Genomic DNA, 17,182 nt, shown 5'->3' with positions numbered 1-17,182 from the left:
AATATATAACTTTTTGTATTTTACAATTTTGAATTTTTTATCTAGAAATTACTGAACTACGATCAATTCTAAATAAAAAAGTTGTACTTGTTACAAATCGATAAACTCAACTGTTTTTGAGATACAGATGACGTTTTAAGGTTTTGAGATTCGGCAGGAATTAAATTAGAAAATTAGGTCATATGATACCAAGCCTGAATTAAGACAAACATTATAGCAATTGAAAATTTTTTTATACATATCTTAACAAATTATTAATCATAAAAGATTCTCAAAGCAACCACCAGCGACGTCAATGCACTTATTTAAATTTTGTCTGATGTTAAATAAAGTTCTATGTTGCTTGATAATATGAACTGATTCTTGAATATTTGTCCACAGTTTGTTGTTTTTGACCATTAATAATATCTTTGTAAACTGGAAATTTAAGATAATTTAAATTATTTTTTATTTAAATAATTAGTTTGTTATATTGTTTTAAAAATATAGAATTTCGTACTGATAAATCTGATGAATCAATTGTATCGCTATGAACTTAAACAACACATTTCAAAAACAAATGGAGTTAAACACATATTTATACATTTCATTAATTTGTATACTTCTAACCATTTTTATTTCTGTGTAGTTTGTGACGTGTGTGCAGTTGTATTATGTACCTACAACGATTTGTGTGAATTCTTGTAAACACAGCCAGTCAAGCTACCAATGAAGTCTGTGGTTAAAAATGTCTCTTTATATTATTGTGCTAAATCAGAAGTATTATAAAATATATTTAAAAAATATATCTGCACCTTGATTTATTTACTCTTCAAATATCCTCTACAAATTTGTAAACACCCTGTATGTGCAAAATAAATACATATTTTGCTTCTGCTTTTTCCAATTATCTTTGAATGCTCCGGTTTTGCGAGATAAGGATAATCAACATTAACTACTACTAAAATTAAGGGAACAGAAAAACTTTCATAAATCTTTTAGTGACTTTTGAAATGCTATATCTCAGTGAAAATTGGTTGTGTCGAGATAAAAAGAAAAATATTTTGAAGCTTTAAGCCGCCTCTAGTTTCAAGATCTTTTGAAAAAAATATTTTTTTGATGTACAGTTACCGAGTAATCTAGAACAAAATTTTCCAAATTTTTTTAGAATTGTCCACATACTCAGGATAATTTTTTTAAACTCGATCAATGCAGAGGTCAATTAGCTTGTCTATTCAGCTTATTGGTAGCCGATATATCGATTTCTCAGCAACAAATTATTGCACAGTAAATCCAAGGGAGGTTTTGAAAACTTGAAAAAATTCTGTCAGGGTTTTCGAGGAAATTTTTTATTTTCATTTTTTCATTAATTTGAAAAAAGTGCAAAAAATTATTTTGCCGTTTTTTAGAAAATTTGCAGCTAATTTACAAATAAATATTAAAAAAGACCAATATTGAGGGTAATTTTTACAGCTTAATGTACCCACAGTAACTGCAAATTGACAAGTTGATCCATCAAACCATATTCTGTTCCAAATGATTAAAGTGTTAAAGGGACACGTTTATTGCTCCTAATGGTCCTAGATTTTATTGGCTTAAAAAATTTTTTATCAAGTGATCTTAAAACTAGAGACTTATAGCTTCGAAAGGTTTTTTTTATCTTCACACGACCATTTTTCACTGAAAAAGAGCCTTTAAAAAATCACTAAAAAATGTATGAATTTCTTCCAGCTATACAGGGTGTCCCATAACGAACTCCATCGATAGATATCTGGGAAACCACTAGAAGAATTTTTTTTTAAATTGTGATGGTGTGATACGGACCATGGGGCCTACCAAGCTAAAATATTTTCAATATTTTCCGGTTATACCGGAAGTCGATACTAACTTTCTTATATTAAATAGAACCCCCTGTATAGTAGCAATTTTGGAAAGAGCATCTATTTTTAAGTTGGTAACACTACATACTTAGGATTGGCCGTTTCCGAGATATTTTGATTTTTAGGCAAAAATTGATAGATGCAGACTGTCAGCAAAATTTAGTTTTCCCAGAAACATAGGTTTATTTTTTTGTGAAAATTGGACATTTTGTAGAGGAAGACCTAATTTATCGAATTTGAAATGAAAATTTTTCAGTTTTAATACAGGGTGGTCAAAAAAAATTATCAAATATGAAGTTCAGAAAATGTGGAAAACTCGAAATTTTTAAATGGAAACCCCTAATTTTTTTAACGTATTCGCATTCTGCAAAAAAATTATGTGTACCTTTGTTAAAGTTTCCCCATACATAAACCTAGTGATTTTCATTTTATTTACGAATAAACATTTCCCTTTTCTTAAAATGAGGTTTCTATTTGTTTTGCACATTTTAGGTTGGCCGTGACAGGTAAGTAACAATCGACATGACAACTGTCACAGATTTTTAATTGTTAAATTTATTTAGTTCCTTGTGGGTCGCTGCTCTAATAGAATCTGGTGATATATGGTATTTTATTTGGAACACTAAAAAATAGTGTGTATACAGCGTCTCCCGAAATTCATGCTACAAAATTTGGTCATAGATTCTTAAGACAAATTTTGGGGGACCCGTATTTTTTCTTTTTGCCAACTGGCCCCCTCTTTCGGAGTTACAGCCCCCTGAAATCTGCCCCTAAGAAGTCTTTTTTATATCTCAAAACAATGTATGAGAATTTGGTATACAGGGGTTTTATGACATGTGGAATCTCACAGTGCTACGCTTTTTAGCGAGAAACCCCCTTAAGACACTTTTTCGTGGGCCCTCTTGTCTTTGGAACCAGAAAAATTTGGTCGCAAATTTGATTTTTTTTAAAATTACTAATTAGCTAGAAAGCCATTGAATTTAGAAACTTTTTTGTGTCTTGATATTTGTTTCGTAAAACGCAATGTTTTTGAGGAAAATGGCGAATCACGATATGCATTCGATCACATTTGCATATTTTTCTCGAAAGCATTTCGTTTTACAAAAAAAAGTATAAAGGGACAAAAAGTTTCTAAATTTAATGGCTTTCTAGTGGACTGATAATTTTTAAGAATTTTAAACATGCGACCAAATTTTTTTGGCTCCGAACACAAGGGGGCCCACGAAAAATTATCTTAAGGGGGTTTCCCGCAAAAAAAGCACGTAGCATCATCAGATTCCACATGTCATAAAACCCTGTGTACCAAATTTAGTGATTCTTGTACAACAGGGTTCTGAGATATAAAAAAAAGATTATTCTTAGGGGCGGACTTCAGGGGGCCGTAACTCCGAAACGGGGGGCTAGTTGGCAAAAATAAAAAATACGGGTCCCCTAAATTTGTCTTAAGAATCTGTGACCAAATATTGTTGCATGAATTTCGGGACAGTAACAACAAAGGAAAATTGTATGTATAGAGTAAGACAAGCATTTGAGCATCTATCACCGGATACTATTAGAGCAGCGACCCACAAGGAACTAATCCGAAGGTGTGATAAATGTTTAGAAGTTGAGAAGGTGAAGGAAGACATTCTGACATTAAAATAAATTTGACAATTAAAAATCTGTGACAGTTGTCATGTTGATTGTTACTTACCTGTCACGGTCAACCTAAAATGTGCGAAATAAATGGAAACATCATTTAAGAAATGGGAAGAAATGTTTATTTGTAATAGTCCAACCAAATTACACTTGGAGAGAAAAAAAAATGTTACCTAGACTTTTATAAGTGGAAATGGTAAAAGGGCTTATAATAAACCTAAAAAAAATAAATGCGTGAAAAGGGGCGGCGGAGGGTTGATTTGGGGGGTTGAAAAGTTATGAAAAATTGTATCATTGGGATTTCTGGCGGAAGTTGATGTCAAACAAAAAAGTATGCAATACAAAAGTACAATACAAAAGTTGTAGATCATGCAAAAATCTATAACTTTTATAGAGGTCACTTTTTAACATAACCTCAAAATTTCCGAGAAAAATGCGAAAAACAGTTTTTTTTCTGATTTTTCGTTTTTTATTTCTCATTTCCACAAAAATAATTTAACTTTGACGAAACTTGGTGAAAGTATACCTTTCTCTGTCTTAAATAATCTAAAATTTTTTTAGATAAAAAAATCAGGAAGTTTCTGGGATATTCATTTTTTAGGCCTGAAACACTTTTTTCAAAGAAAAATTCTACTTAAAAAAAATCGTCGTACAGAGTTCTGCCGGTAATCATTTTTTTCGTTTTAACATATACTTTTTGGTGAAATAAAAAAATCTGTAATAACAGTTCAAAAACATACTCAAAAATGCAAAAAATAAAAAATGACAATGAATTTTTCAGTTATTGTTGCTAATTTGTTTAAATTAAAAAAACATTCAAAAACTGATTACACCATTCAATTCTACGGAAAAAAATAAAAAAAAACTGTCATTGTTTGACCCAAAACTTTATTTTTGTACAGCATTGCTATAAACATCTACGTCGAATTACAAATGTTCAAATGATAAATTATCTCTGGACGATTTGAGATTTCAGCAATACAAAGTATTAACTGCAAAGTCTACTGTTGACGCGAAATCCGAAAACCCGAAATTTTGCTCAAATGATAAATTATCTCTGGACGATTTGAGATTTCAGCAATACAAAGTATTAACTGCAAAGTCTACTGTTGACGCGAAATACGAAAACCCGAAATTTTGCAAAATTGTTTTATTTTTTTTTCTGGATTTATTTGAAATCGAATTTTAAATAAATTGCATATTTACATTGCCACATTTTTCGCTTTATCCAATGGGTCAACATTTTTGCAATCCGAGGTTTCGTCTTCGAGGGTCCATCATCATCGCTGCTATTTTTATGACAAAATCTAGTCATTTTTAATTCTGTATTAGATGATATACTATTGTAATCGCTTAAAAAGATTTTATCATTGAACATTTTTCCTGATTACGGCTCTGAATGCTTTCAAAATATCTATTGGATGAAGACATAACAGTATAAAAGTCAATACCGCACAAAATATCCAACAATTTTTTTTAATCCATAATTTAAAAAGTTGTACATACCTAATAAAAAAATAAAACGAATTTATGAAATATTTTATTATTTCTAATTAGTGTTGCTAGCAAAAATTGTTGGATATTTTGTGCGGTATTGACTTTTATACTGTTATGTCTTCATCCAATAGATATTTTGAAAGCATTCAGAGCCGTACTCAGGAAAAATTTTAAATTATAGCTAAAACAAGCTAAAAACTTTTTAAGCGATTACAATAGTAGTATCCTCTAATTCAGAATTAAAAATGACTTTAGATTTTGTTATAAAAATAGCAGCGACGTGTTTAAAAATGATGATGGTCCCTCAAAGACGAAACGTCGAATTGCAAAAATGTTGACGCCATTGTATAGAGCGAAAAAAGTGGCGTTGTAAATATGTAATTTATTTTAAAATTCGTTTTCAAATAAAGCCAGAAAATATTAAACAATTCTGCAAAATTTCAGGTTTTTCCGGATATCTCCGGAACTACCCGGAATCTTAAAACTTTCTAAACAGCATATTGTTAGGTATAAAAAACACAAGTTTTTTCTAATCTGAGCAACCCCGTATCTTTTACCGTTTCCTAGATCCTAATGCCTATCCCATCCTTATCTTGGACACACTGTATATCTATGAATTCATGAAACTTTTATAAAAATAAGTACACTAATTGATCCTACGGAAAAAAATTATTTATTTTATTTATTCACTATTCGACTTATGTTTATAGCAATACTGTACAGAAACAGTTTTGGGTCAAACGATGAGACAGTTTTTTTGTATATTTCCCGTAAAATTGAATGGTGTAATCAGTTTTTGATTTTTTTTAAATTTAAATTCATTGCCAGAAACTTATTGATTTTTTTCCTCTAAAAAATTTGAGGTTATTTAAGACAGAGAAAGGTATACTTTCACCAACTTTCGTTAAAATTAAATTATTTTTGCGGAAATGAGAAATAAAAAACGAAAAATCAGAAAAATGTTTTTTTGCAATTTCTCGGAAATTTAAAGGTTATGTTAAAAAATGACCTCTACAGAAGTTGTAGATTTTTGCATGATCTACAACTTTTGTATAGGATACTTTTTTGTCTGCCGTCAACTTTCGCCAGAAATACCAATGATACAATTTTTCATAACTTTTCCACCTCCCAAATCAACCCTCCACCACCCCTGCTCACGCATTTATTTTTTTTTTTTCGTTTATTATAAGCCGCTTTACTATTTCCACTTATAGAAGTCCAGGTAACAATTTTCTTTTTTTTTCCTCTAAATGAGTCATTTTGATCGGTCTATAAATAAAATGAAAACCACTGGGTTTAGGTATAGGGAAACTTTAACAAAGTTACACTTAATTTAGGGCAGAATGCGAATACATTAAAAAAAATACGGGTTTCCATTTAAAAATTTCTAGTTTTCCACATTTTCTGAACTTCATATTCGATACATTTTTTGACCACCCTGTATAAAAACGTCTTCCTCTACAAAATATCCAATTTGTACAAAAAAATAAACCTATGTTTCCGGGAAAACTAAATTTTGCTAGCAGTCTGCTTTTGTCAATTTTTGCTTAAAAATCAAAATATCTCGGAAACGGTCAATTCTAAGTATGAAGTGTGCTATATGTTTTCTACTTAAAAATATACGCTCTTTCCAAAAGTGCAATAATATACAGGGGGTTATATTTAAAATAAGAAAGTTAGTGTCGACTTCCGGTGTAACCGGAAGCACGATGACCTTGAAAATATTTTAGCTTGGTAGGCCCCACGGTCCTTATCACACCATCACAATTTCAAAAAAATCCTTGAAGCGGTTTCCCAGATATCCATTGATGGAGTTCGTGGTGGGACACCCTGTATAGAAACATATAACATATTTTAGTTTTTAACCTACTTTCAGTGCACTGAGTTCCAGTGTATCCAGGTTTACATCTACATACTCCATCATTTCTTCTACACTCTCCACCATTTAAACACTTGCAATGTTGGCTACAATTCATTCCAAAACTTCCAGAAGGGCAGGGGATTGTACAATTATTACCAATCCAACCAGGTAAACACTGACATTCTCCTACAATAAAAGTAATTAAAATTTTTCTCACATTACAAAAGCTCATTGCAAAACAGAATCAAAATTAATAAAGTTTCAGAAGAATTAATTTTATATAGACGAAAATTAATGGTTAAAGTTGTGAAGAAGAACCAAATATTCAAGAGCTTCAAAATTAATACAGATGGGCACTTTTCGGAAAAGTGTGTTACGGACATGTCCGTTGGACATGTCGATGAAATGTCCGGACATGTTCGGAAAAGTACTTTTGACCTTGAATCTAATAAGGCACCTACGAGTGACGTCATATTTTCACAGGTCACTGCTTGAGGGGACAAAGCAATTTATTCTAACGAATGTGTCTTATTAAATATTATTTATTGTTTATTATATTTTTGATTAATTTTTCATTAGAATGCCTCATTTTTGTCTAATATAAAACATAAAATTGTGACATTGTTTTTCCATCCTACTGGAATTCTTAACAATTGTTTTTGAGCAGAAGTTACATTTAAAATGATTTTTACTCAATTCAGAAAAATATAACCAAACTGTTGATTTTGGCGTCATACTTCATTTATAAACTATTTCTGTATTAAATATTAAATTAAGAATCAACTGATTATTATTTACTAATCGTTAACTTTACCAAAAATAATAAAATATGGACATATAAAAGAGATTATATTTTTAAAATGTTAGTGTCAGTTAAACAATTACCTAAAAAATTACCAGAGAATGGATATCTTTAATTTTACATAAACTAACCTCAAAATATTTTTACGAGAATTATGAATGCAACAATTAGCACCGCGCATGCGCATACAACTTTTCAATCTTGAAAAGTGTACTCAGGACATGTCCATTTTTCACGACATGTCCGATAGACATGTCCAGCTGACATGTCCGTGGCACATCTCTAAAAATTAATAACTAAATTAATTTCGAGCATATCTGAATATACTTTATATAAAAATAGCAATTTTATTTCTGTAAACATTAACACCAGGAAGAAGTTACCATATATATAGTCCCACTTTCATTGTCAAAATAGTTAAGCAGTTATAGGAATCCTCCACTTAAGTCTCAATCTAAATCGAGATTCTATTCATATAAATGTTAACATATTTTTGCTATAGATGTCAGCTTGTAAAATTTCCACGGCGTTTCGTAAACGAATTTTAAACGCGATCTAAATTTAATAGCAAATTTCGTAAGTAATTAATATAGATATTCTAATAAAGGGACGTGTACAAATTACGTAAGAGCGTTTATTTCCATATTTGACTCCCCACACCCTCACGTAAGAGATAGCTCGATCCTTGACGGTGAGAGAATATAATGCTCCCTGGAGAACGTTCCCTCATTTTGCTCTTCTACTGTTCTATCACAAAATTCATACTGTATTCTCGACACAAAGGGATCGAGCCATGGAAGTGAAGAACGGGGAACAATGATGTCAAATGTACCCACCAATCAGTAAACAGTAAATAGGCGGTAGAATGAAAACTAGTGATGAGCTAGTCATGAAATAAGTGCTACTTAATTTAGAGTTATTGTTATTTGTTTGTTAGTGTCAGGTGCAGTCTAAAAAGGAAAGAAACTGGAAATTAATAAAAAATCGAAGCTAGATCCAGTAAGTTCTAAACAAAAAGAACTTCTAATAGAATATATTGAAGGTAAAAAAACAAAATAAATGTACACTGGAAAGTTAATACCCAGCTACATACACTAGAAAGAAAATGAGGGCTAACTGGGAAGAACTTACAAATATTTTAATACTATATTAGACAGATCCATTTTATTCGTGTACTGTTCAATCCTTCAGGTAAACATAAATTATACGAACGTTTCTTCAAAGTTCTCGAAGGATATCACCACAAAACAGTAACTAGAGATATTACTGACAGATTGCGTAATTCGTAATTAGTAAAACATGTCAAAAAATATAGCGTTAGTTTAATGATCCCTGCCTGTTCCCTCGAAAATATCAGTTGAAGAAATATGGAACAATTCTTCTATCATTACTCAATAGAACACCATTCAAGAATACCGATTAATGAGTTTTAGTAGAAGACACGTCCCCTTTCTCTCGTTACATTCATATGAACGTTAACATTTTTCTAATTGAAGGAGGGTAACAGCGTGTTACATGAAAATAATATTCCGTTTTTCTCATATAGTTATTTGCGTTTGTTTACTAACTATCGAATAAATAATTAATTATTTATCTAAATGGTAATTAAAATATCGTGCAACTATTTTCTTTAAATGTTAATAATATCGTCTTACGTAATTATTGTTTTGGTCCCTCCTCACCCCACATAATATTTCGTCAGGTTCTTGTACACATACACAGTGTGTCATCCCCTCTTATGCTTTTACGTAATTTGCACACGGCCCTAAATTGTGGTTTAGAAATAATAAATATATGTAAATGTATAATGGCGACAACAGTTTTTGCAAGGAACTTTTCCTAGATTTTTTAATTTTCCTCAAAAGAAAACTGAGTTTTTTAATTGTACCTATATTATTTGTGCAAAATTAGTTATATAGCAATTGGCAAAGTATCATAATGTAGTGGGTAGTCTACTAATATATTATATTGGATGATGGCAATTAATTGTAAGAGACGTGACGAAAATTTAAATTTGTGTTAAATTTCGACCCTTGAGTCAAAGTTATTTTCTATTTAATGAAAGGAGAAAAAAAAACTAATTTTTGTAACAGAAATAAAAGGTGACTAAATTCATACTTTTTTCTCAAACGATAAATGATGTTCATTTCAGTTCTTGGGACGTTTCACGTCAACTGGATCCTCAGTGCACCCAAAATTTGGGTTAACCTATGAAGACGTTTGAGGTCTCAAAATGTTCGTCTGGTCAAAAGCTTTCGAAAAAATTCTGGTCTTTTCAAAAATACAATATGTTAAAGGATCGATAAGGGGGTTTTCGGGGCCACTGAATCTTATTTTAACCTCGAAATTTCAAAATTCAAAATGGTGGATCCAAAGTGACGGACATTATACCACTACCAAACCTATTTTACCGCAACAAATGATTTTAGATCAGTTTAAAGTATCGATATGGGGGTTTTCAGGGTCACTGAATCTTATTCTAACCTCGAAATTTCAAAATTCAAAATGGCGGACATTATACCACCATCAAACCCATTTTACTGCAACATCGATATAGGGGTTTTGGGGCCTTTGAATCTTATTTTAACATTGAAATTATAAAATTAGAGATGGTGGATCTAATATGCCGGATCCAAAATGGCGGACATTATACCACCACCAAACCCGTTGTACCACAACATGATTTTAGATCAGTTTAAAGTATCGATATGGGGGTTTTCGGGGCCACTGAATGTTATTTTAAAATCGACATTTCTAAATTCAAATTGGCGGATCCAATATGGCGGACATTACCTCCACTTAACTCATTTTACCGCAACAAATGATTTTAGATCAGTTTAAAGTATCGATATGGTGGTTTTCGGGGCCACTGAATCTTATTTTAACATTGAAATTCTAAAATTAGAAATGGCGGATCTAATATGGCGGACATTACCCCCCACCTAACCCGTTTTAGATATTTTGAACCTCATTTTGAATTTTGAAATTTAGATATTAAAACAAAATTGAGAGGCCCCGAAAACCCCCATATCGATATTTCAAACTCATCTTAAATTATTTGTTGCGGTAAAACTGATCTAAAATTATTTGTTGCGGTAAAATGGTTTTAGTTGTGGTATAAGAGCATTTACGAGAACCTAATAAATTAAAAAATTATTTTTCTGAATTTTTACAAAATAATTCCAGCTGTGCAACAAAAATTGATTTTTACAAAAATAATACATTTAACAATGATATTAGTTTCTCTTTCCGGCTTGCGACAGTATCTGAGGTTAATTATTATTTAAATAGTAGTAGTAAGAAGTCTAAGAGTGTTGATGAGATATCATCTATTATGTTAAAATACTGCAGTCCATTTATCGAGCAATACGTTACGCACATTATCAACTCTTGCATTGAAGCTGGATATTTTCCTCAGTCGTGAAAAGTTTCTATAGGTATTCCTCTTCCCAAGATTCCTAATCCCTCCACTTGTTCAGATTTAAGAATTATAAGTATTCTTCCTGCAGTTCCAAAAATATTTGTAAAAATTCTATATCGGCAAATGTACAGTTATGTTAATGCTAATAAAATTTTACCTGATTGTCAGTGTGGATTTAGGAAGGAATTTGGTACCTCTGTATGACTGGCTAAAGTTATTGACGATATTATTCAAGGTCGTGACTGTGGAAGAGACTGTGCGCTGGTATTGCTGGATTTCTCGATGGCTTTTGATACTATCAATCACAAGTAAATTTGAAATACTTTGGCTTTGACAGATTGTCACTTAAAATTATGAAATCATACCTATTTAATCGTTCACAAAGAATTCTTAGTGATAATAAATTTTCAACTGACATAAATATTACTTCTGGTGTACCACAAAGGTCCGTCCTTGGTCCGCTGTTGTTTTTAATTTACACATCAGATATCCTTAAGTCTATTGTGAACTGTAAGATTCAAGCATTCGCTGATGACACTCAAACTTATTTAGACTTTGAGTGAAAGGACTATGTACATGCTATGGAAACAATTAACCGTGATCTACATATGTTAAGTAAACTGTCTGCAGAACACAATTTGAAATTAAATCCATCTAAATCACAATTAATGCTTTTTAGCAGCAGAAGTCATATTAATGTTCTTAAAAAAAATTATTATAGCCATTGATAATGTGCGATTGCCCTATGTTTACTAAAAATTTGGGTGTTACATTAGATTCTGACTTCCGCTTTAGAGACTACGTAAAGAAAATACTGCAAAAATCTTTTATATCTTTAAAACTTCTATACTCTAATCGACATATTTTAAATTACTCATTAAAGAAATCTCTTTGTGAATCACTTGTTTTATTTCATTTTAATTACTGTGATTTTTTGTACATTTTTCTTTGGATAGTGTTAGCAGAAATAGAATTCAATTTGTGCAGAATTGTTATTTTCGTTTCATTTTTAACTTAAGGAAGTACGATCATATTTCTCATACTCTTCGTAAGCTTAAGTGGCTTAAGATGGAGGATTGTAGATTGCATCATTTTGGCAACTTTCTTATACGTTTAACAGAAGAAAAGAATTCTCTTTTACCACTGACAAATAAACTGATTCCACGTACTAATATACATGGTCAATATTCGTCATAAGTTAAAACTAACCATGCCCCGTCATCACACTGGCCTCTTTCGTCGCTCTTTTACATACAATGCTGTTAAGCTATTAAATTCACTTCCAGAAGAACTCTTACATTTAAATTCGTTGAAATTTAAGAGAAAATCCAAAGCTTTCCTGCTCAATAAATAAAGAATTAAAAAAAAATTGTTTTTTCTTCTTTTTTAACCTGTAATTGTATTATGTTCGCTTTGCAAATTATGCCCTCCCTCAGTTAGTACTTTTATGCACTATATTTTGTTCTATGTTCTTGGTTCTAGTGATCTCATATGTTACCGTTCATTCGTGGTTAAGTGGAATAGCTTTTAGCTAGACTTCGCCATGAGTGTACGGTTTTATTTTTTCTTCAATGTATTGTATGCAATGTTTTTTCCGCCCTTCCACAGATAAGAAGTAGATCTTATTTGTGACTATTAGACGCCTTCATTATAGCCATCTTTCTCTATCGAACGGATTTCTACGACTTACTTTATCGCTCTCACGTAACGGNGTAATAATAGCTAAGAGATAAGTTTATGTATATGGTTTGCACCGTAGGTTTAAGACTAGTTGTAATTTAGTAATGTTAAGAGAAAGTGCACAAAAAGGTTCTGAACATGCATATACCTTATATAGGTTTTATATTATTACACAAAATTATTTAAAAAAGGAAAAAAAAAAATATATATATATAGATCAGCTGTTACTTGCTTGCCACGGTGCAAGAAACCAAAGGAATAAATTTAAAAATAAAGAAATAAGTTTTGCTTATCTCGAGACCCTCCAGTTGCAGATGCACCGGCACAATGAGCACGCGCAGTAGAAGACTCCGCCAAAATCTAGCTCGTACCTGACACAATATAGATCCTTGTAGCAGTGATGTAAGACCAGCTGAGAGGCTGCCTCAAAGGTTGAATGTCAAGGGATGGAAGTTTGTCTCTCTACTGATAATAAGGGATGTCAGCCCGTGGTAAAAAGCCCTATAAAATACGATACACCAGAAGGTAAATGAGGAATAATGGAAAAAAATAGAGTAATTACTTACAGAGATGGAGAGTGGCTTATTTAGTATCCCAGTAATCATATAAGGGAAATTAAATATTACGGCCTGATTTTGCAATCGCCAAGGTGCACTAAGATCCAGCCAATGCTGCAATTGTATTCCACCTGAACGTTCCAAGATACGTACTATCCAAAATGCATCAAAGGAACACAATTTTCACTCAATTTCCTGACACAAAATCCCCTTTTTGGGTAACACAAGCGTTAAGATATAGCAGAAAATTTTCCACACTCGCACCTTAGCGATAGCCGTACGAAACGTAAAAACCTATCTCCCCAATCCAAAAACTGCCGTTACCTTTTTTTGCGAGTCTCAATATTAAACGGCTTAGATTTGTAGCCAGAAAAGAAAGGTAATGAATGTTGCCTATGGTTTAGGTCCGTAAACATTATTAAACAGAATATATACCAGCTGTCCTTAAGTTTTAATTAAAATCCTCATAAATTTAATTGAACCGTTACAAATCCCCTCCCACTTTAAAGAAAAAGATTTCCAAAATCTTTTTCGGTAACGTTGACATTTAGCAACTAACAAAAATTGGGAAGCAGATACAGAAGGAAGAAAAAAAAAAAGGAGAGATCCCTCATTATTCATCAGGGGGATGAGCTTTTAAGTATTTTACATGCCACACTCCACAATACTTATTGTTGTCATCTTTTAATTCGTATGTCCAGGGAGATAAACGCCTAGCCATACTAAATGGACCAATATACTTGGGAGCTAGTTTCGCAGAAAAAAATTTTGAAGCGTCAGATAGAACGAAATTTCGCCGCCAGTCGAGTTGTTTCGGTAAAAATTGCGTATCACGTCGTCGTAAATCGTAATTATGCTTACTTCGCTGATAAGCATTGTTCAATTTAGACTTAATGTCAGTATAGATACGGGCGAAACCGTGAGAACGTTCGTCATTGATACTGGTTCTGTCAAACTGGATCACAGCATCGGGATGGGCATCATTTCCACGAAGTGATATTTCTCTCCCAAAAACTACAAAATTAGGCAAGAAAGTGGTTACTTCATGTTTCGCATACCGGATTGCACATCCAACCCTGGCAAGGTTTTTATCCCAAATACGATGATTTTCAGAAATATACGAAGCCAGCATAGTTTTGATGACTTTGTTTATCCGCTCACATGGATTCGCTTGCGGATGATAATAGGCAGTGTACCTTATATTTACTCCATACGATTTCATTAAACTCCCAAACTCCTTAGAACGAAATTGTACGCCATTATCTACAATAATAGAGTCGGGACAACCGTACACTAAAAATACTTGCTCTTCAATCAATGAACAAATTTTCGATGCAGTAGCGGCACGTAGCGGTAACAGGATCGGAAACTTGCTGAAGCAATCAGCTACTACGAAAATATAGGAATTACCAAAAGTACTTCTAGGAAGAGGACCAATAATATCAGCACATAATAATTCAAATGGACGAGAAATTGATGTTGAGGAACTCAGCATTAACCCTGAAGGAGGTTTTTGTTCAGGTTTTGTGGCCAAACAAGTTCTACAGTGTTTAATAAAGGCTGAAACGTCCGATCTCATTTTTGGCCAATAATATGATTCGGATAGTTTGTGGAAGGTCTTGAAAACACCAGCATGACATAGGGAAGAGTGAATCTCACTAATTAGAGATTTTCGTTTTTCTCGAGGCACAACTTCTCGCCAAAAATCTTTAGCAGTCGCTAATTCAATATAGCGAGGTTTCACATGCTTGTAAAGCTTTAAACCCTGTTCTCTAAAAGTGGGAAATTTACGAGGGTTTTTAGTTACCTTACCAAGAAGTGCTGTATACCATTTATCTACTTTCAAGTCAGAGTGAGAAGAATTGTCGGTAGAAATGAGATCGACAACAGGTACAGCGCGCGATAAAGTGTCCGGCACGACATTATCTTTACCCTTACGGTGCACAATCGTATAGTCATAAGACTAAAGTCTGATAGCCCAACGCGCAAGACGACCAGTAGGGTTTTTTAGATTATTTAGCCAGACCAGACTGTAATGATCAGTTACAACCTTAAATGGGGAACCTTCAAGGTATGGCCTCAGCTTTTCAATCGACCACAAAACAGCTAAGCACTCACGCTCCGTAGTACTATAATTGCGTTCATTACGGTTCAGTGACCTTGAGACGTAACAAATAACTTTTTCACCCTCTGGACATTCCTGACTCAATACCGCGCCTATGCCAAACCCTGAAGCATCAGTTTGTACTATGAATGGTAGAGAAAAATTGGGACAACTTAAGACCGGAGCCGAAATAAGATGATCCTTTATGGACTGAAATGCCTCATCACAAGCTTGATTCCATACATATGGCTTATTCTTTCGAGTTAAATTTGACAAAGGAGCAATTAAGGTGGAAAAGTTTGGAACAAACCTTCTATACCAAGAAGCTAAACCAATTACTCGCCTTACTTCAGTTACATTGGTGGGGGTAGGAATATTCATAATGGCGCTAACCTTTTCGGGATCGACGTGAAGGCCATTACGGTCGACTATATATCCTAGATATCGAAGCTCTGGTCGACAAATCTGACATTTTTCCTTGGACACAGTATGATTAGCGGTTTTTAAACGGGAAAATACTTCAGACAAAATTCTAAGGTGGGTATCAAAGGACTGCGTCACGACCACTGTGTCATCCAAATAGACGAAGACATACGGTTCCAAGTCAGCTCCTAATACTTGATCTATTAGCCGCTGCCATGTTGCAGGTGCGTTAGATAGACCCATCGGTAATCGACGAAAGTGGAAGAGGCCACGCCCGGGGACTGAGAAGGCAATTAAAGGTCGCGAGGACTCGGTTAATGGCACTTGAAAGTAGGCAGACTTGATATCAAGTGAGGAGAGGTAACAAACATCTCGCAACTTGTCTAAGGTGGCCGAAACATAGGGTAATGGATATGCATCCCGTTGAGTAACACTATTTAATTTTCGATAATCTACAACGAACCGCCATGAACCATCTGTTTTCTTCACAAGGAGAATTGGAGAAGACCAAGGGCTCGAACTTGGTTCCACAATGCCATCCGCTAAGAGTTTGTCCAGTTCTTTAGAAATATGACCCTGCATAACCGGAGACACCGGATAATATCGCTGTTTAATAGGTTTAGATGCGTCGCGCCATTATTCCATGGTTAGAAATTGGCCTCAATGATTTGGGATCGAGGGGGATTATCCCTCTTTATCCTGCCTCATCTCGTGTAAGCCTGGACAGCCTTCGTAGGTGGGCCCAATCCGTCGTCTACCCCGACCGCAAATGCGGCCGGTGTAGGCGCTTTGTGGGACCTCCTTTTGTCCTGGCTGGGCCCCGCCNGCTCTGATTGGCTGGCGGGGAAGGGGAGGGGGAAGGGAAAAGGAGGAGGAGTGGGGGTAAAATTCGTCAAAAACTGCTAATATGAACCTTCATAAGAAAATACATGGGATTTTGGCGTGATACGAAGGTAGCCTATCTACTGCCAAGACCTACCTACGTCAATTTCTAGTACTACTTTTTTTTGGAATGACGAAAACTTGAAATTAGTAGGTATAAAATTATTAGATTTAATAATATACTTTCTTGAAAATATTTTTGACATACCGACGTTACTCTGGTAGCTTTTTGGGGTTTGACAGTAAAAATGTACAAACCCACGAAAAATCATTTTCACGGACACATTGGCTTTTTATTGGTAATTATTAGTAATCACAATGACCGAGCCTTAAGAAATAGGACCCCGATCATGGACCGCGAAAATGTTCTCCGGTTTATCCCAAGTTATTCAGGGTGTAAACTCTAATTTTCACCTTTCCTCTATCCTTATCGATGAACATAATTCATAAATTAAAAT

The sequence above is a fragment of the Anoplophora glabripennis genome, unplaced genomic scaffold (genome assembly GCF_000390285.2).
Source record: "Anoplophora glabripennis isolate ALB-LARVAE unplaced genomic scaffold, Agla_2.0 scaffold512, whole genome shotgun sequence".
Taxonomy (NCBI): Eukaryota; Metazoa; Arthropoda; class Insecta; order Coleoptera; family Cerambycidae; genus Anoplophora; species Anoplophora glabripennis.
The sequence above is the reverse complement of the archived record's forward strand: the minus strand, read 5'-3'. Positions refer to the sequence as shown.